Raw genomic sequence first — 20,306 nt, forward strand, 5'->3', positions numbered from 1 at the left:
CCTGCTCGAGGAGCTTAGATCCCACATGCCTTGCAGCCCAAAAATCAAAACATAAAACAGAAGCAATATTGTGACAAATTCAATAAAGACTTTTTAAAAAAGGGCCCACACCAAAAAGTCTTTTTAAAAAACAACAACAACAAAAACCCATAAATGAAGAGATAATGAGATTTTTTAACAATCCCTGGACCAAGTTTTTTAGCTGTCATTCAAGTATTTTGGTGCCATTCATGTGTTTCTTCCCTGGTGGCTCAGATGGTAAAGAGACTACCTGCGATGCAGGAGACTTGGGTTTCGTCCCTGGATCAGCGAGATCCCCTGGAGAAGGGAATGGCAACCCACTCCAGTATTCTTGCCTGGAGAATCCCATGGACAGAGGAGTCTGGCAGGCTACAGTCCATGGGATCGCAAAGAGTCAGACATGACTGAGTGACTCACCCCCATGCGTTTCTGGGATGACTCACTATATGTTAAAAAGGATATGTTCCCATTTTAAGACCCCTAAAAGCAAACACCAATGCAAAATCAAAGGATGGTAAAGGTGGACAAAGGAAAGGTGTGTTTCACCTACGTGTCAGTTTCAGAAGCATCTGCCTGGCCTGGTGTGTATGGCATTAATTTCCTGCCGTTTTTCTATCGGAATGCCCCCCTGAGTCGCTTGAAGTTGAAAATCAAGTCATGTTTCTTTAATCAGCCCTAGGAAACAGTGAAAGAAAGGGATGGTGGAGAGATTCCTTTTTATGAAAAGTTTCTAAAATCAACAAAGCCTAGAAGAATGAGTATGTACAACTTTGGGCCATGAGTCTGGGATTTTAACTTCAGAGAACATCTGTTACTCACCATCCCCAAGTCAGTTAAGTATCTTCCTCCCTGTATTATTTGTCTCCTGTTCCAATATTTAGCAGCTTGATATAATCTCAGAATTTATATAGAGAATAATCTCAGAATTTCTGTGTATCAGGAAATTGAACACTCTTGGTCCAGGGTCTCTCCTAGCCTGATGCAGTGTATCAGGCAGGGCTGTAGTCATCTCCAGGCATGGCTGGTGGAAGACTGGCTTCCAGGCTGGGTCATTGGCAGGATTCTGTTTTCCCCAGGGCTGTTAACCGGAGGGTGCCCTCAGGTCCTTGCCATGTGGGCTTCTCCATGGGGCAGCCCAAATATGGCAGCTGGCTTCATCACAGCCAGAGAGTGCTAGCAAGATGAAACTCGTGGATTTCTGCTACCTAATCACAGTGACTTCTGATCACTTTTGCCTTATTCTGTTTGTTAGAAGCAAGTCACTTGTTCCATCCAATACTCAAACGGAGTGAACTGCACAAAGGCGTGAATTCCAGGGGATGGGTTCACATTCCCCTGAACTCGGACATTGCTCCCTGCCCATTTTTGTTGTCCCAGGGATGACAGTTCCCTTTTGCTCTCCGGTTTGGTGACCTGGTCTTTCCTTTCCCAATCTCCTTTTCAAGTCTAGCTTCTCTATTCTCATGCTCATCAAAATATAGTAAATACTCAACTTCATCTTCTTAAAAATTGTTGCCCTCCTTGCTTAAGAAGTCCAGTGGTTCCCCCTATTTCTTACCTCAAAACTGGTATTGAGGAGCTGTGTATCTGGAGTTAATCAGCTTTTCTTGCCCTTTGCTTTATAGGCGGAATTTGCAGCCAGATCAGGCTCTCACTAGTCCTTGCGCCCTCCTGTGCGCTTTCGCCTCTCTGCTCTGCCCGAAACTGCCTCCTCCCTCTTTCCAGCTGCAAAAATTCTAGACAAACCGCAAAAACTTCCTGTGAGCTGTGGAGGTAGAAATGGGCTCATGTCTGAACCCACTGCACAGCCATTAAATGAAGATTAATGTACAGTTATCTATCTAGCTGTCTAATCTGTGTCTGTGCAGTGCATCCATTTATATAGATATATGTATCCACATGATGATTATATAATTGTATATATATATCAATATACACATAACTGTTTGTATATATATAATTTTATATATATGTAATATGGGCTTCCCAGGTGGTACTAGTGGTAAAGAACCCACTTGCCAATGCCAGACACATAAGAGATGCGAGTTAGATCCCTGGGTCAAGAAGATCCCCTGGAGGAGGGTATGGCAGCCCAGGTCAGTATCCTTGCCTGGAGAATCCCATGGACAGAGGAGCCTGGCGGGCTATAGTCCATGGGGCCGCAAAGAGTCGGACACAACCGAAGCGACTCAGCACACACATGTATATAATACAATATAACGCAGCGTAATATAATATACTCATCCCTTCCCCACTCTGCCTGCCAAATCAGAGTAAGAGTCTTGAGAACAGGGTGGCAGCTTACTTCTCTTTCCTTTCTCACAGCAGATACAGTAGCCCTTGGCGTGAGGTACTTGTTCAATAAAATCTGTAATGTCATACAGTAATGTGCTTTCCAAAATGCCTTCCCCACATTTGGGGAGTGGATATTGTTATTTTCATTTTATAGATGAGGAAACTGATACCCAGACGGTTTACTTACATGCCAGCAGTAGAGCCCTCCCTGACTAAATCCCTGAGTGCTCACAGTGGCCTGGTTTACAAGCAGGAAGTGACCAGTTTGGACTTCTCCATTCATATTTGTTTTGTTTTTTTTTCTTCTAAATGTAAAACCACCTAATTTGACTTGATTTTTTAATGGTACAATTCACATTCACCAACCCCTGCGCTATAATAAATGTCCTACTCTTTGAATTTTTTTCTTAACCACGACAAAGGATGGGATTGAAAAGAGATTTTTTAAAATAAATAAAAGACCCATCAGGGGCCGGAGGAGGGCCTGGATCTGTTTTTATGTGAATTAACCATTTCAATTTACCGAAAAAAAGCAGTGTCAGGAAACATCATGTTCTTAAATGTCACTTTGTGCGTCTCTTGCTGTCCCCGATTCACTTCTGACCCTGACATGAAGGAAGCCATCATGCAGCTGGTAGCCTGCACAGGTCAGGGAGGTTCTAGTGACCCAGGATCCCTTTGCCAGATGCCTTGGCAGCAATCACAGGCATTTTTGTCAGGAAAGTGGCTTGTGTGTGTGTGTGTTGATGTGTGTGTGTGTGTTGATGTGTGTGTGTGTTGACGTGTGTGTGTGCTGATGTGTGTGTGTGCATAGGTATGCGGGAAGGAAGAGGGATTTACAAGAGGGACTGAAGCATGAAAGATAATTATTCCTAAACCCCACTGTTCAGACCTCTGTAGGCAACATTCTGAATCCAAAATGACTTTCAGCCAAGTTGTCTTTGCACCTGGGAACTGTGAAAAGGATTGAAAGCTTCTAAAGGAGATGAAACTTGACCGCCACAAGAAGTGACTTACAGCCCTAGAGGCTCAGATGTATTGACATAAGGTAGTGAAGTAGGGAAGAATTACAGTTTTCAAAAAGCAGTCGGCTCTTGGCTTCTCTTTTATCGCAGTGTGATGTGTGTGTCCTAGAATAAAACCCTCTAACCACAGTGCAAAATTGACATTCACGCAGCAGGCATGGTTTGAATCCCTTTCGTGTGTCTGACACTAAAGAAAGTCGGAATTTCCTCTACGACTTTTTCATCATGTGTCAGTATTGTGGTTTCCAAACACTGTATGGATCTGATTTTGCCAGTGGCAGGGGGGCAACATGCTGCCTATGGCAGTGACTGAAAGTGTTGGAGGAATTATCTATCTGGATAAGTCCTAGGAATTATCCAGGCAGTGACCTGGAAACTGAGGCAGAGTGGCTGCCCAATTCATGTTAGAATCTTTATTTTGTGCATGAATCATCAGAAAGCTTTATTCTCTAGCATTTCTTCACTCCGTTCTGCTTCAAGAATATTTCTTACTGCTACACTTGAATTAGGGGCCTGATGTCCAGTGAGTGCCTGCGTGCTAAGTCCCTTCAGATGTATCCAACTTTGTGAGACCCAATCAACTGTAGTCCACGAGGCTCCTCTTTCTGTGAGATTCTCCAGGCAAGAATACTGGAGTGGGTTGCCATGCCCTCCTCCAGGGGATCTTCCTGACCCAGGGATCAAATCTGCATCTCTTATGTCTCCTGCATTGGCAGGCGGGCTGTTTACCCCCAGCACCACCTGGAAGCCACTGACATCCAGTAGCTGGTGATTATCCAAAAAGCAGAGCATGAGCTGTGTGTATAGCTGTGAACCGACTCACGTGGCCATGACCAACTAGAAAATTTCATATAATTTTGACAAGTGGGTGGATCATTTATCTTAATAGATGTCTACACATCACTGGAAGCTATATTTTTTTTTTTCTGTTACCTTTTGCCTGACACACTGTTTCCTGGTCTATCTCAGGAGCATCTCAAGTTGATCGAAAGTATGCTCCATCACTTCCCAGCAGGTGACTTCGAAATACATGAGACTGGGACTTCCCTGGCAGTCCGTTGGTTGAGACTTTGCCTTCCAGTGCAGGAGGCTGGGGTTCAATCCTTGGTTGGGGAGCTAAGATTCCACATGCCTTGAAGCCAAAATTAACAAAATATAAAACAGAAACAATATTGTAATAAGTTCAATAAAGACTTGAAAAATGGTCCACATTAAAAAAAAAAAGACATGAGACCATTGACCTTCACTCCTGGAGCTGGTTCCTGTAACACTATAATTTCTGCCACTATGCCCCTGTTCCCTGGGTGATCTTGTTTTCTCTCTCAGCCCACTTCTTTCCCCCTCCTTCACGTGATCCCAGTCTTAGAGGAACAACTTCTGATATCCTAAAGGGATGTCACATGATGACTTTTGATGCCATCTCTTTGATCCCACAAGATGTTTCCCTGTTCTGCATTACCAGCTGTTTGGGAGGAAAAGAAAAAAAAAAAACTGTGGAATAAATATATTTTCATCTACAAAGCATAGCACCAGCTTTGAATTTTAATGTTAAGATGCAAATGCAAAGCAGGTTAAAAGTATATGATGTCAGGAAGAGAGTTGATAAACCTGAAAATGGTAGAAAACCTTGTTATCTGTTACTCTGCTTGTATAGGAGAAAAAGCTATTTACCTTTGGGTGAGGTTGACTTAATGCTGTGGGCCAAACTCTGGCTTCAAGTCCGTGTGGTCAGCCCATGAGTCCTGGAAAGAATCTGGCTTTGCTTTTATCCAAATATTAGTCATTGCTGAGTAGATTTTTTAGGATGATTTTTTTTTAAAAAGATCAATAAAATAAGGCACAAAGACTTGGAAGAAAAGTCAGCTCGTACATGGAACCGGATCCCTACGACTAGTCCACTCTCCCAGCAACTGAGAGCGAGCGGAACAGGCCTGAGTGGGGGCCAGCAGAGTCAGCCCGTTGCACAGGTGGACCAGGACTCAGGAGTGGGTGCAGCCAGCGTGGGCCTACTGCCTCGTGATCCCCCATCCCTGCTTCTGCCCCCTAAACTGCTGCCACGAGGCCAGACGTGAAGCCAGAGCAGGCCATGCCAAATGGACGGATGCGGAGGGACCACACGGAGCCCGTTTTGCTCCAGCAAAGCAGTGATGTGTTCCAGGCCAAAACCCAATCTGGGATGTTTTGGCCCAAAGGAAACATTTACAACCAAATTATACACCTTGGAGAATAAATGAGCTTTCATTTTGGAAGGAAATCCTACCAGGCTCTTTATTATTTGCACCACAATCATAAAGTTGGTTTTAATCTCTATAGTGGAATGCTGCTGAGTTGGCCAACTGGCAGGCCCCAGCGGTTTGAGTGGGCACCACTTTATCCTCAAGAAGGTGCGATGGGAAGCAGGGACACAGCCTCCTCCTCCTCCTGGAACTTTTTTCTCGAGATCCATCATTTGCTTTGTTTTGTGTGTGTTCATTGCAACTTCAAAGCAGACTCCGCTTTTCTTTCTCTTTTCCTTTATTCTCATTTTTAAAAATTCTTGGAGCCTTCCAGAAAAAAAAAAAAAAAGACTTAATGTAATGTTTCCTTTCTAAATTGATGAAAACCCAGGAGTAGTTCCAAGAAAGTCTATAATGGATTTCCATTGATTGCTTGGAGGGGAACTGAGTATCAAAGCTCAGAGAGAACAGAAGGGAAGGGCTTAAGAGGCAAGTTCTCTTTTTCAACCTTAACAAAGACGTTGGGTGATTTAAACCTGCTGGGAGTCTGCTCCCAGGACTCATGCCATGAAATGACCTTATCAATATGGTAACTGGAGGGCTTAGGGCTTCTGGGGTGGCCTGGCCTTCGAATATATTATACTATTATCATATCCGGTGTAGGGTCATGTGTCCAAGTTTCGAGTCTGGATTAAGGAAGTTTCCCTACTAGAATGTGAGGATGTGCTAGTCTTTTTAGTTAGGAAACTCCCTGAAAGGGCTCAGAGGGGATTGGGCTTACAGAGAGCTCTGCCCTTGCATTGAAGATCTTAGGATGCAGTCCTTCTCAGCTCGTGGAGTTTCACACCTGAGCAGGAGCCGCTGAGGTGAGCCATGGGCCAGGCTTCCACGCTCACTGAGCAGGCCAATCCTGGCAAGTCAGCTAAAAATCCTATGTGGTTCCCAAACTTTGCTATGCATCAGAACCCCTAGGGGTCTTTTAAAAATACTAGTCCCTGGATCCTACCCAGACACCCTGATTTAAATGGCATGCAGTATGACCTGGACATTAGGAAGTGAGCAAAGTTTGGGAACCCCTGCTAGAGACTATAAACCCCATGAAGGCAAGGACTGTCCCTGTCTCCCCTCCATTGTATTCCCAGCACTTGGCATGGAGTCATCGGTGCTCAGGAATTACATGAGTAAATGAGTAAATGAATAAGGGTACTGATGCTCATCTGCCCACACACCATTAAAATGAATCCCAGCGAATGAAGTGATTTCAGCACCTAAATATTTGGGGTGACTGAGGGTGGAGGGTGCTAAAGTTCAAGGAAGACCTTGCCCCCATCCATTTCACCCTCTGCTTCTCCCTACTTACAGCATCCTGAGAATGACTGTATAACCTCTTCATGGACCACTTTTCATTTTTGCGACCTCTCAAGGGTAGGATCATTGATGCCTTTGTGTCTTTTATAGGTCAGGAATTTATACCTGAGCTCCCTGCTACCTGAATTTCCCTGTCCCTCCCCTGTAATGCTTTAATTATCCAGAGATAGATATACACAGGCGTTTGGCAGCCAGGACGTGGGGGCACCCTGCACCCCGCAGTTGGCCGCTCCGCACTTGTTCTCTAGTCTGACGCTCAGCGTTTCCACGTCCCCCTCCTGCAGATGCCGAATGCTGGCAGCGGATGAATCAGCTTTTATTGTAACAGTGTTTATGGAGGCTGTCAGTTCTTAACCTTAAAACTGAACCATGCTGCTTGTATTTTTCCAAGCGATGGAGAGTGTGAAGGACTAATGATAGCGGAGCGTGAAGAGATCAAACGTGCGCCGGGGAATCTTTGTTCAAGACCTGGAATGGGTGAAATTCCACTCGGGGCGGGGGCGAGGATCCCAGCCGGGATCTTCTACTCCGCGAGCTTGAGGCCTGAGATCATGGTCTGGCAGAGAGAGAGCGAGGTGCGCGGGAGGCAGGGAACACGGACCGGGCATGAGATGCTTCCTCTCTCTTTGGAAAAGCTAGAAACTATTTCCTTTGGTCAGAGCGGGAGCAGATCCACTTGCAACAAACTGTCTCCTGACCCTTTAGAGCCTGCCTTCAAACTCAGGGTTTTGAAAGAAACCATTCATAAGCCCGTGTAATGGGCTTGGAGAAAGATGGAGAACTTTCTGCCGACTGTGTGCCTTTTCTGTAAGCTCTGGGGAGGGTGTTTAGAGCTCTCAGTGACTGAATTCCCAGGGATTTGGTTAAAAACCGGGTTTAGCTGTATCTAGAAACCAGTCCTTCTACGTGCAGAGGTGTGGAGTGGGTGGGAGAGAGTCGGCCTTAAAGCAGACACGTGGTGTTGTCACGGAAGAGAAACAGATTTGTTAGCTGAGTGGAGCTCTGCTTGCTACCTGAGCCTTGCCAGTTGGGGCCTGCGAGGCTTGTTGGAAGAGTGTTTTTGTGGGGTGGATTCCTGGCAGCAGTGGGTGCTGCCTACGGAGACTTCAGACCCCCAAGATGAAGGCATCTATCAGGCTTCTGTTTTCTGGAAGGTCTCCCTGAAGAATCAAGCAGGTATGCAAGTTGGTGAATGAACGCTCGTTCTTCGAGAAGGATCGTTTGGCTTGGATGGTGACTGCTGTGTATGTGTCGGGACGGATAGATCTTGCTTATTCAGCCTCACCCATGAGTCATTGCTTAAATCTCCTGGAAAACTGCAGGTTAGGAGTTGCACAGTCTCCAACTGATCCTTGCAAATGGATTTTCAGTGGCAGGGCTTGGGGACACCATGGAGCACTCAGGTCAAAGAGACTCCGTTTGCAAACCCAGCATCTCTCTTCCACTTGTTTCATAAGCTGATGGACAATTTCTCTCTATTACACCTGCTTTGGGGCCCCCTTCTGGGCCTTGTTTAATCCTCTGCAGGCCCTCTGAGCTGGAAAAGTTTACCCAGTCGCCCATCAGGACACAAGCCTGTCCCTCCCCATGGACCTGTTCAAAGACGAGCCCACACAGCGTGGGGGAGAGAAATCAGCTGGAAATGCTCCGTGGCCCCACTTGGGGCCTGGCTGCCCAAGCAAGTGGGAGAGGCAGGGGCCCAGGGAGGCCGGGGCCCACGGGCCTCGACTCTCGTCGTTCAGGGTGCTCCCAGTCTTCCGGGTTTCATCTCCTCAGCCCCTGTGTCCATGGTGAGTGTCACTTGACTCAAGAACCCAGAAGGCGAGGGGTCTGCCCTTCCCCTCACGGTGTTCTCATTGTGGGGGGATCCGTGGCTACTCAGAGGGTCTCCCCAGGCTGAACTGGAGCTGGGGCGCCTTTGCTATTTCCCTGATCACATCTCCCTTAAAAAAAGCGTGTCAGCCCTTTGAGAGTCCTTCATTGTCTGGACCTCATTCCCTCTGCTAAAGTGACCCCAGGAGAACAGCTCCTAACTGCAGCTCAGCCACCCACTCCTCATCTTATCTGTGTTTGTGCTGAGTTTCTCAGACATTGGCCTGCATCAGAAACACAGGGAGGGCTTGTTAAAACACAGGCTGCTGGGCCCCACCCCAGAGACTCAGATTCTGCAGGGTGATGGTGGGGCCTGAGAATCAGCATTTTGAACAAGCTCCCAGATGGTGCCAGTCTGAGGACCACACTTTGAGAACCAGTAAGTCAAAGTGATAACCACATTTTCTTTTCTCTTTTCTCTGAGCTTGGTTGGGAAAGAGTGGGCTATTTAGGATATTTTAAAATTAAAGTAAAAATTAAAACAGCAATTACTATTGAAGCACACATATACATATGCATGCATCCTCAGTCACTCAGTCGTGTCCAACTGTTTGTGACCCATCGGCTGTAGCCTGCCAGGCTCCTCTGTCCATGGGATTTCCCAGGCAATAATACTAGACTGGGTTGCCTGACCCAGGGATCAAACCCACATCTCCTGCATTTTTTGCATTGCAGATGGATTCCTTACCCCTGAGCCACCAGGGAAGCACATATATCCATATGTGTATATATATTAAAAAATGTTTTTGCATTTATATACACACATATATTTATACAGATATTTATATACACAAATATATATTTATATACACTTATGTACATATAAGTCTGTGCATTTGTGAATCAGTATGTGTATGGATATACACTGATATAAAGTCTTAGAACTATTTGACATTGAAGAGAAGCAAATTCAGAAAGTGTTTAGGGTCAGAAGTGAATTCCAAAGAACAGCATCCCTGGGAACCTGTGCTTCCTCCTTCCCGATCTCCTTTCTGCCCCTCCCAGCCCACCCCACGCCCCCGGCTTCCCAACCCTGCACTCCCCGGAGGCTCCCCCAGGGCAGCTCCTGGCTGCGCTGAGTGTGGAGCAGTGAATCGGTCCCACCCGGGCGGCTGTCACAGTTGGCGCCCCCGGCGCAGTTTTCCACATTCTCTCTCTGGGCAAAGGGAGGCACCAGGTATGGCTCATGACGTGACTTGGGGGCTGGTGACCATACCAAGATGTGTGGCTGTCAGGTCAGTGGAGACCACGCCAAGAACCAAGTCAGAAAGACCTTCCTCACCCCTATGCCCCGGGACCCAGCTATGGTTTCAGACAGGCAGGGTGAGGAAAGTGTGCCTAGCCTGATTATCAGACTTTAAACTCCTGCTTGTCCACGTAGTCGTGCATGCATGGATGCATCATCCATCCAGACGGCAGCAGTGAAGTCCTACACGTGCCAGGCTCTGGGCTAAGCGCCCAGACACAGAAGCGACGCAACAGACAGAAGCCCCGCTTCAAGGAGCTGACTCTCTGATGGGGGCCAACAAGACTGCATAAGACAGTTTTGTTTGTATGTAGAATAGTCTTGTCTTGTGGCACAGAGTATTAAGGACATACACGGAGTGATGGAAGGGAACTCCCTTGGGGGAGGGACAGTACTTGATGATTGCAGAAGTCCTCCGTCTCTGGAGGTGATATTTAAGCTGAGATTTGAAAGGCAGAGAGTGACAGTAGTAGCCTGGACTAGGACAATGGCAGAGGAATTTTAGAAATAGCCAAAATACTCAGCGGCCAAAGAATCCACCTGCTATGCCGGAGACACAGGAGGCGCGAGTTCAGTCCCTGAGTTGGGGAGATCCTAGAGGAGGAAACAGCAACCCACTCCAGTGTTCTTGCCTGAAAAATCCCATGGACAGAGGAGCCTGGTGGGCTACAGTCCATGGGGTCACAAAGAGTCGGATGAAAATGAAGAGCACCCAAAGATAAGATAGGTCTATGAAATAAAGCCTGATTTGGGGGGGCTTCCCTGATAGCTCAGTTGGTAAAGAATCCGCCTGTAATGCAGGAGACCCTGGTTCAATTCCTGAGCCAGGAAGATCCCCTGGAGAATGGATAGGCTACCCATTCCAGTATTCTTGCGCTTCCCTTGTGGCTCAGCTGGTAAAGAATCTGCCTGCAATGCAGGAGACCTGGATTCAATCCTTGGGTTGGGACATTCCCCTGGGGAAGGAAACGGCTAACCACTCCAGTATTCTGGCCTGGAGAATTCCACGGACTGTATAGTCCATGGGGTCACAAAGAGTCAGACACAACTGAGTGACTTTCACTAAGGATGAATGGACTTGAAGAAGCTAATGTGGCTAATGTAATTTACCCCTTGTGCAGCTGTTTGCAGTTCAGTCAGTTTTTGCCTGCCTTAATTAGTCAGACACTGAACAAAAAATGAATAAAGTTCTAATAATGTATAAAAATACAATGAAAAGGAGCAGTATTCTTGCCAGGAAAATCCCATGGACAGGGGAGCCTTGCAGGCTACAGTCCATGGGGTTGCAAAGAGTCAGACACAACTGAGCAACTGAAGACATATGTCAATGTATAAAATACAAGAGAGGAGAACAAGGAGAGACTGATTCTGCTGAGCGTCGGGGAAGGCTTCACAGAAACGGCAGTATCTTCACAGGATTTGTAAGGAGACATAGGAGTGTTCCGTGTTGCCAAGGGAAGGAAGGGCTTTGCAGGTAGAGGAGACAGAGACCTTTGACCCAAGGGTGTCTATTAGCCTCTGTCTGAGTTACAGCAAGGCACCCCCTCTGGGGAGAAGACACCGTGTCCTCCAGGCTTGGTTTCAGCCCATGCTTGCCCCCCACCAGGCTCTTTTGTTCCATGCACAGCTTATACCACAGGCATGGTGGCCCTGAATGAAACTGCAGGGAGTCGACTGTGCCCACACCCATTGGGCTTTGAAATTTGGTTTCTTTACCCATCCATCCACTCAGAGAGCATTTATCAAGGTCCAGATTCATTTTGAGACAGCAACTCCAAAGGGAAAGCCTAACATTTTGTGATTCAGTCTCAGGAGACTTGTTGGGGCGGGGCCGGGGGAGCAGCAGGACTCTGCCACCAGAGCAGCCAGTTCCCTCGGAAGAGCCGAAGGCCAGGAACCAGGAATCTCGCATTCTGGACCCCACCCAGACATCCTCCCATGTGCTGGCCCCTCCCCAGCCATACCCTGCACCCCATTCTGTAAAAAGAAGGCACTGAATTCTTAGACCCAGCTCATACCCTGCTCCCACTTGGTAGAGCTGGTGTAACTGTTTTCAGGACGAGCTGGATTTTCCTGTGGGATTGTAGGTACGAAAATGGCTTTAAAACTGATGCTGAATGCATCACCCTCCACAGCCCTCCCGAAGTCAGACATCTTTGGAGAGGCTGCTGGCCAGATTCAAGGGTCTCCCTCTGTATCCTGGCCACTCTTTAAAAAAAAAAAATTAAATTGAACATTGTGTTTGCATTTTTATTCAGTTCAAGAAATTTTCTCTCTCTCTCTCTCTTTTTTTTTTTTTTTTGGCTGAGTGGCATGCAGGAGCTTAGATTCCTGAACAGGGACAAAACCCATAGCCCCTGCAGTAGAAGCACAGAGTCTTCACCACTGGACTGCCAGGGAAGTCCCTCCTGGCCATTCTTGACACTGGGGTGGTTGGAAGAAGTATTGGCCTTCTTCCCTGTGACTTTGGCTAACGCCAGCTGCTTTCTCTTGTCTCCATGGGTCCAGAATGAGCCCCCACCTGTCTCAGCCATATTTTACAGCCATGGTCAGCCCCAACTGGACCCTTTAGGAGCTGGTGACTTTGATGACATCCTCAGCTTCAGTTTCCTCACCTGTACAATGGGGGTGATGATAATGGTACCCATCTGGTGGGAGCTTTGGGAGGCATTGATTGAGATGATCCGTAACAAGTGTTTGGATAAGACTACCACAGAGTTAACACTGGAAAGGGGGTGGAGGTGTAGCTGGTTATGATGAGGGAAGATAGAAGCTGGGCTGAGAAGCAAACATTCAAGAGAAAAGGTATCAAGGTAAAAGTAAGTCCTAGGAAAGGCCAGTGGGAGACGGGAATTATAAAGGGAGAGAAGAGCTTGCGCTACAGGTATGCTCCTCCTTTTAGAGGTGAGAACACTAGGTCATAGGAGAATAATGGACCAAGGTGGGGGCCCTCTGTTTTTTTTAAAAAAAAAAAACGTATTTTCCTGCATCCTTTATAATTCAGAAAATAGCAGTAACAGAAAGCTTGGCATCTTAAATCCCTGTGACCTTTCCAAGTGCCATTTCTCTATGACTCCATTTCTACTTTATTTCTCCTTGTGTTTCTAGTAGTTATTTAAGTTCAGCAGGTAAGTCTTGTGCATACAGAAGGGAGCACAAATCATACATGTACAGTTCAACCAGTTCCCTAAAGTGAACACGTTGTGTAACCAACTTCCAGAAGTAGAATGTGAGGACTGCCCTGGTGGGCCGGTGGCTAAGACGCGACGCTCCCAATGCAAGGGGCCCAGGTTCGATCCCTGGTCAGGGAACTGGATCTCACATGTCACTAGAGATACCACATGCTGCAGCTAAGACCCAGTGCAGCCAAATCAATATTTTTTTTAAAGAAACAGAATGTGGCTCTTGTGGCCTGACCCCCCCCGCTCTGCCACAGGGCTCCCTTTTCGTTACCAGCATCCCCAGGATCGCCACTGTCCTGACTTCTAACAGCATTACTTAGTTTTGCCTGCTTTTGAACTTTACATAAATAGAACCATACATTTTATCTGGTTTCCTTTGTTCAACATCATGTTTGTGAAATTCACTGATAATGTTTCATTGTATGACTATTTTATGCATATACCTTCCTTATATATTCTGCTGTAGATGGCCATTTGAGTTCCTGTCGCTTTCAAAGCTCACCCCAAATGCTTAGCAAATCTCAGGAAGAAAGTGATGACTCCTAAAGCTAATATCCAAAGCAATAGTGTGGGGCCCTGCTCTTTGTGGCCTGTTTTCTCCATTCTCTGCCTCATCTGGCTTCCCAAAATAAAGTCCCCTGCTTACTATATGAACAAATTTGAGAATGCATTTGTAAGTCCAATTTGTTCCCGAGTCCAACAAAGTTAGCCTAGGTACCCAACTAACACAATCGGCTATAGGGTACTATATTGGAATAGGTTTAAATACTTTTCACACAAATAACATGTACATAAAAGACAAACAAACATAAAGAATATAGCAGTTTTACTCTTACACTAAAGTGCCCTGAAGAGTGCAGAAGTGTAACAGCAGCTGGCATACAAGGACTGCCACGCATGTTCACATCTTTCAAAGTTCACAGCTTGAAGATGGGTATGCGGGAGACTTGCTGCAGAGCCCAGAACTCTTGCACGAAGTATGATGTGCCGTTTCATTCCTGTCTTTCCCATCATTAGTTTGCCAGCATCCGTTGTAGTCCATGCTCATTATACCAGCTCTTTGTGTTGACCAGCACTTACTGACCCTGTGACGGTATCAGCCTGCACAAGCCAAGTGGCTTTGGGCTGGACTGGCATCTGGATAGTTTTCCTAAGAAAAGGTGGCCAGGACCCCCATAACAAACAAAGTAGGGGAGCAGAGCTGAGAATTAAATCAGCAACATGCTGCTGGCCAGTGTTCTTGAAGCAGGCCCCTTGAACCCGTTGCCTGAGTGGAAGCTGCAGTGAGGGAAGATGGGAGATTCAAGGCGGCTGCAGACTCTCTTACTCTAGAGAACCCCTGGGGGAGAAATTAGGACAGCATACAGTGGGAGGAACAGGGTTGCGGTGCCTACTCTGCTAGCCAGAGGCCTCTCAAATTCAATTTCCTCCTCCTTGGAACACAAGCACTCGTGTCTGCTTCAAGGGGTGTTGTGAAGATTAGACACAGCGTCCCATGCCTGGCCTGGGTGGTGGTGTGCTTTGTCCCAGATACTTCCCGTGTGCCCAGTGTCTTCCATTCACCTCTCCAGACTGACCCCGCAGCCTTCCCCACCCTGTCGTGTGCCTCAGCTACATGATCTGTATGTATCGTATCAACGGACTCCCTTGATCTTGAGCTTCTGATTGGAATTGGCCAACAGTAAACATGACGAGAGAGGAGAGGAAGAAGAGGGAGGCATCCATATTTTGTAAGGCCCATGTACACACACACACCCCACCTCGCACTGGGGAGCAGCAACCGCTCCCTTTCCTTGCCACTCCAGGCCTGGAGGTATAAGATCTCCCTGGCTTTACCAGCCCTGGACACCTCAGCATCTTTGGTGGTTTCCAGCCTCCTTGTCCAGAGAAGGCAATGGCACCCCACTCCAGTACTCTTGCCTGGAAAATCCCATGGATGGAGGAGCCTGGTAGGCTGCAGTCCATGGGGTCGCTAAGAGTTGGACACGACTGAGCAACTTCACTTTCACTTTTCACGTTCATGCATTGGAGAAAGAAATGGCAACCCACTCCAGTGTTCTTGCCTGGAGAATCCCAGGGATGGGGGAGCCTGGTGGGCTGATGTCTCTGGGGTCGCACAGAGTCGGACACGACTGAAGTGACTTAGCAGCAGCAGCAGCCTCCTTGTCCACCCATCTGTCAGCTCTTCTTTCATTAAGCTCCCTAGGTCCTCAGTGCCACCCATTTTCTGCCCAGGTTCAGACAGACACACCCTCGTACCAGGATGTTTATCTTGGGGAGAGTAGCAGCATGTAAGTATGTGCTCTGGTGCACCCCCTTTCATGACCATCCCCAAAAGAAAGCCCCTAAGAAGCTCGGTCTTCTCTTTCCTTGAACCTCAGCTAACTGAGCTCAAGTGGGAGAATGATCTTTACCAAGAACAAAACTAGCAGGTGCTTTGTTTTTCTGGGGTCAGAATAAGAAATTGTATGGGGTCAAGGAGTTAACATCAATAAAGTGGCTGAAAGTGGTCCGGTGGGTGCCCTCTGCCAGTTGATGCTTGGCCTTCTGCTCTTCCCAATAAGAGGAGAAACCCACAAAAAGTCCTGCTTACAGATCATACTTCTCCATACTTGTTTCTACTTGTTAGTGCATTAGACAAGTATCCAGAAAAGGATCTTTTAGAGAAAATGAAAGAACCTTAAATGGTTATTGTTAAAGAGTCAGTAGATGGTGAGCTGCAGAATCAGAAGTATGGATGGTTTTACTTCCTTATGTTGGACTCCTTCACTCTTAAAGAATTTCCCACTTTCTCCCTGGCATTTCATATGCAAGCATTTCTTAACTTTCCCACTGGAGTCTGAAGTCTTAAAGACAAAACCCTGTCCAGATATGATTTTCATAAGAGTCTCTTGTAACATGGATACATAACCGGAATTCCCTGGAAGTCCAGTGGTTTAGGGCTATGTGTTCCACTGCAGGGGACCCAGGTTTGATCCCTGGTTAGAGAATTAAGATCCTGCAAGCATGTGGCATGGTCCTAAATGAATAATAAAATGAATTCTTGTCAAAGCTTTATTGAACTAGCTAATGAGAGAACTAGGAAGATGCTAGTGCCAGTTAAGTGCTTGTGAGGAACAGATATTTATCAAATTAGTGGAGAAAATCATTACCGAGTAGATTTGGAGGGGCATTGACCCTATTATTCATTGTTGGTTTTTTCCCCAGTTTTGTTGAAATATAATTGATATATAACATTGTGTATATTGAAGGTATATAACCTAATGACTTGAGATACGATACCTTGTCAATGATTAGCATAGTAAGTTTAGTTAACATCCATCACTTCACATACTTGGAATTTTGTCCCTTATGATGAGAACATTTAACAAATTATTGTTTCTACCAGACCAAAAAATAAATTATATTTCTACAGGGTGGAAATCTCCAAGTTCACGTGTAACAAGAAATATATTATATTTCTACAGGGTGGAAATCTCCAAGTTCACATGTAACTTTTAGCCTAAGCCCTCTGTGTGTGCATGTGTGTGTATGTGTGTGTGTGTGCTCAGTTGCTCAGTTGTGTCCTATTCTTTGTGACCCTATGGACTGTAGCCCGCCAGGCTCCTCTGTCCGTGGGATCTCCCAGGCAAGAATACTGGATTGGGGTGCCATTTCCTCCTCCAGGGGATCTTCCCAACCCAGGGATCCAAACCACATCTCTTACGTCTCCTGCATTGGCAGATGGATTCTTTACCACTAGCGCCACCTGGGAAGCCCTAAGCAATAGTAAATAATAAGTGAAACAAAGGTCCATTCTCCTAGAGAAGTAACCAGGGACAGGCCTGTCATACTATATGCTCTGCTGGGAACTGATCAACTCGCAACCACCCTTTTGCTTTATTTCCAAGTTTGGCTCATTTCTCCTCACAAGGTATACGCTATTGAACTGCCTCACCACAGGCTCACGGCACCTGGCCCAAAGCAGATGCCCACAAAATGCCTGTTGAGTGAACCTATGAATAGAGCAGATCTCCATCCATTTATAGAAAAAGATTAGCCAAGCGAAGTCCAGGGCCCACAGTCGCATCAGCTGCCAGCTTTCCGAGCAGGGATCAAACAGTTTCCCTGGAGGAGAACAGAACAGCAGTCCAAATAAGAACAATCTGTACCGGCAGGTGGGAAAGGGGACCGGTCCTGGTGGGGTACAGCTTTCTCTTCACCTCAGGCCATAATCGGCCTATGATGGCTCTATAATTGCTTTATAGTGTCAGTAGGGGTTCCCCAATAAATGAACATTGCTGGTTTCTGGCAGCTAACAGAGCCATACAGGTGCATCGTGAAAGTGTGAGGGAGCATTGTTAAGTCTCAGCTCCAAATCTTTGAAACACTGGCTGTGGGGCTGTTAACAGAGCAGCCCCTGTGAATGATGGAAGCAGTAGGCAGGGGGATGTTTTTCAGCAGATCTGACCCAGCTTTGAGGCGGCAGGTGGAGAGATGGGGGAAGGTGCTGAGGAAGATAACATTTGCACTGCATGCCTTTAGAACCATCAGATTTTTGTTTAATTTCCTCACCCTCAATTTGATGTTTTTAGCCTTTTGGTATTGACTATTTGGAAAAGACTCTGATGCTGGGAGGGATTGGGGGCAGGAGGAGAAGGGGACGACAGAGGATGAGATGGCTGGATGGTATCACTGACTCGATGGACGTGAGTCTCAGTGAACTCCAGGAGTTGGTGATGGATAGGGAGGCCTGGCGTGCTGCGATTCATGGGGTCGCAAAGAGTCGGACATGACTGAGCAACTGATCTGATCTGATTTTCCTTTAATCATTGGAAAATATTTTTTTTCTGGGACAAGTGTCTCTTGAGGATTCTATTCCTAGGAGGTGAGATAGATGGATTGGGAGCTTTTCTCTAGTTCTCATCCTATGTTGATGAGAACAACATACTCATCCTCATACCCATTTTACAGAAGGAATAGCTGAGGTCCTGTATCAGCTTCTGCTGTGTAACAAACCACTCTGAATTCATTAGCATAAACCACAATGTTTACTGTTTCTCATGATTCTATGGGTCAACTGGGTGGCTTTTCTAGTCTGGATTAGCTCAGTTGGGGCCAGATGGTCTAACATAGTCTCCATTTGTGTGATGAGTCATTGGCTGGCTGTTTAGTCTAGGGTAGATTATCTGTTTCACCTATCTGCCTTCATCCCACAAGCTAGCCCAGGCCTCTTCACATGGTGGTCTCAGGATTCCAAAGAGCAATTTTAAAAAAAAAAAAGTCGAGCTCCAATATACATTTATCTCTGCTTACTCTTGTCCATCGGCCACAGTAAGTCACATGACCAAATGCAAAGACAGTATAGCAGACCACTACCCAAGGCATAGATAGTTACAGGAGGAATCTGCGGACGTTTTCGCAAACCCTACCAGTCTAGGTGCAAAGGTACAGAAACTCGCCTAAGCTCACAAAACTAGGTAGGGGCAAGGCAGGGCAGAGACCTAGGCCTCAGACCTCCTGGCCCAGGCCCCTTCCTCAACATCATAAGCCCTTTTCTAGGATTCCAAGGTGAAAGTCCAGTTCCCTCTAGAAACCTAGTTTACAGGTACTGGGAGCAGAGAAATTCATGGTAGGTTTCAGTGATGGGTCTTCACTTTGGGTGTTGAGAGAAATACATCTTCTTAATTAAAATAGCTGAGCAAGGGTCCCTCGGGCCATCCCCACCCCAGGCCAGTCTGAACTCTGCCAGTCTTTACCGTTTGACTTGCCTCCCAGGTTCCAACAGCAGAACACCAGCCTTGACTTGGTCTTGGGTGTCCCCCTTGCCATGTGGGGAGACGCTGCATCACTGCAGGGGCCTTCACCTCTGGGGTCTCCTTGTCCTGTTCTGTGCTCTCCCTCTGGTCATGGGAGGACTTAAGACAGCTGGGCCCTTTAGGCATGCTAATAATTTGATGTCTCTGCAACTTGGGTCCTGGAAAAGGATCTGGAGAGTTTACCACTCTGTTTTCCTTCCCAGATAATGGAGAAAGCACAATTTTAAAAATCCACAGTAATCCACATTCATTAAATATTTGCTTCAACTTTGGCTTAGAGGGGGAGCTGATCTCCACATGGCCGAAGTCCCCTGGTGGCCACCCTTGACCTGTTCCTTGATCCCTGAACAAGTTCAAAGTCAACCCTTAAATTCAAATCCCTCTCTCAGCACTCAGCAGACAAGACCTTCCCTTAGCTTACAGGGGCACCGGGCAGGGGGAGTGGGCAGCACGCGTATCTCACACCCCAAGAGATGTTATTTATGCAAGTGTCTCGTCTAGGCAAATTCACCACCTCCCTGGAGCAGAATTCTGGAAAACACAGTCTCTCCATCCACTTCCATTGGCAGAGATGGTTCAGATGATGTGTGAAGGTTTCTTTGGCCAAATTGGCTTCCCAGCCTTGAACTCTGCTTCTTACGTGTTTTCTTAGACTTGAAAGAATAATTCGCATCCCATTTCTGTCCATTCTTTAGTCTAACAGGACATAAAGGAAACGGGGCCCGGGGAGCTCTCACTCTGCTTTCTTTGCCAACAGCGGAGAAAAGCACAACTTGAAAAATCACCAATAATCCACACATTTTCAAGATCAAAGCTGTTTACAGAAGCATCCAAGATGAGCTAGTGGGGCATTGACTCCCGTTTTGTCAGCTGGCCCCAAGAGCCTTCAATTAAGAAAGAAGCACGGGGGTGGGAGACTCTCATCAGCGGCCCCTTCCCCTCTGGAGCCAGCTCCATGCCCAAGTGCAAGGAGTCAGCCATTCTTCATGCCTTCCAAAGCATCACCCAAGATCATAAGCGAGGTCACTCCCAAGCCCTAGAGTAAACAGCCCTCTGATACATTCTGCCCCCAAAATGGAAGATTCCTCAGCTATTAGTCAGACTTTCAACAGAAGGCTCCATTCCCAACCAAGATGAAACACTCCGGCATTCCTGAAATGTGATGTGCCTATGTCACTAGCTCCCAGGGTTGTCTTCAGGGTCCGACAGCAAAGATCGGAGTACAGTTATGGCCACTTCCCTCTGCCAGGACTTTGTCTTTCCCTGCAAAGGAGCATTGCGCG

The 20,306-nt window shown here is 46.8% G+C and overlaps 1 protein-coding gene and 1 long non-coding RNA gene across 4 annotated transcripts in view; one reads left to right on the forward strand and one right to left on the reverse strand.

Annotated features, from left to right (window-relative positions):
* ISM1 (isthmin 1) overlaps positions 1 to 20,306 on the forward strand; it is a 95,180-nt gene that overhangs the window by 30,931 nt on the left and 43,943 nt on the right.
* LOC112449246 (uncharacterized) overlaps positions 5,589 to 20,306 on the reverse strand; it is a 29,225-nt gene continuing 14,507 nt past the window's right edge. The window contains exon 3 of the long non-coding RNA XR_003037712.2: positions 5,589 to 5,884. This is a non-coding gene — a long non-coding RNA (uncharacterized lncRNA). The remainder of the gene's footprint in view (positions 5,885 to 20,306) is intronic.

This window comes from Bos taurus, chromosome 13 (genome assembly GCF_002263795.3).
Source record: "Bos taurus isolate L1 Dominette 01449 registration number 42190680 breed Hereford chromosome 13, ARS-UCD2.0, whole genome shotgun sequence".
NCBI classification, from domain to species: domain Eukaryota; kingdom Metazoa; phylum Chordata; class Mammalia; order Artiodactyla; family Bovidae; genus Bos; species Bos taurus.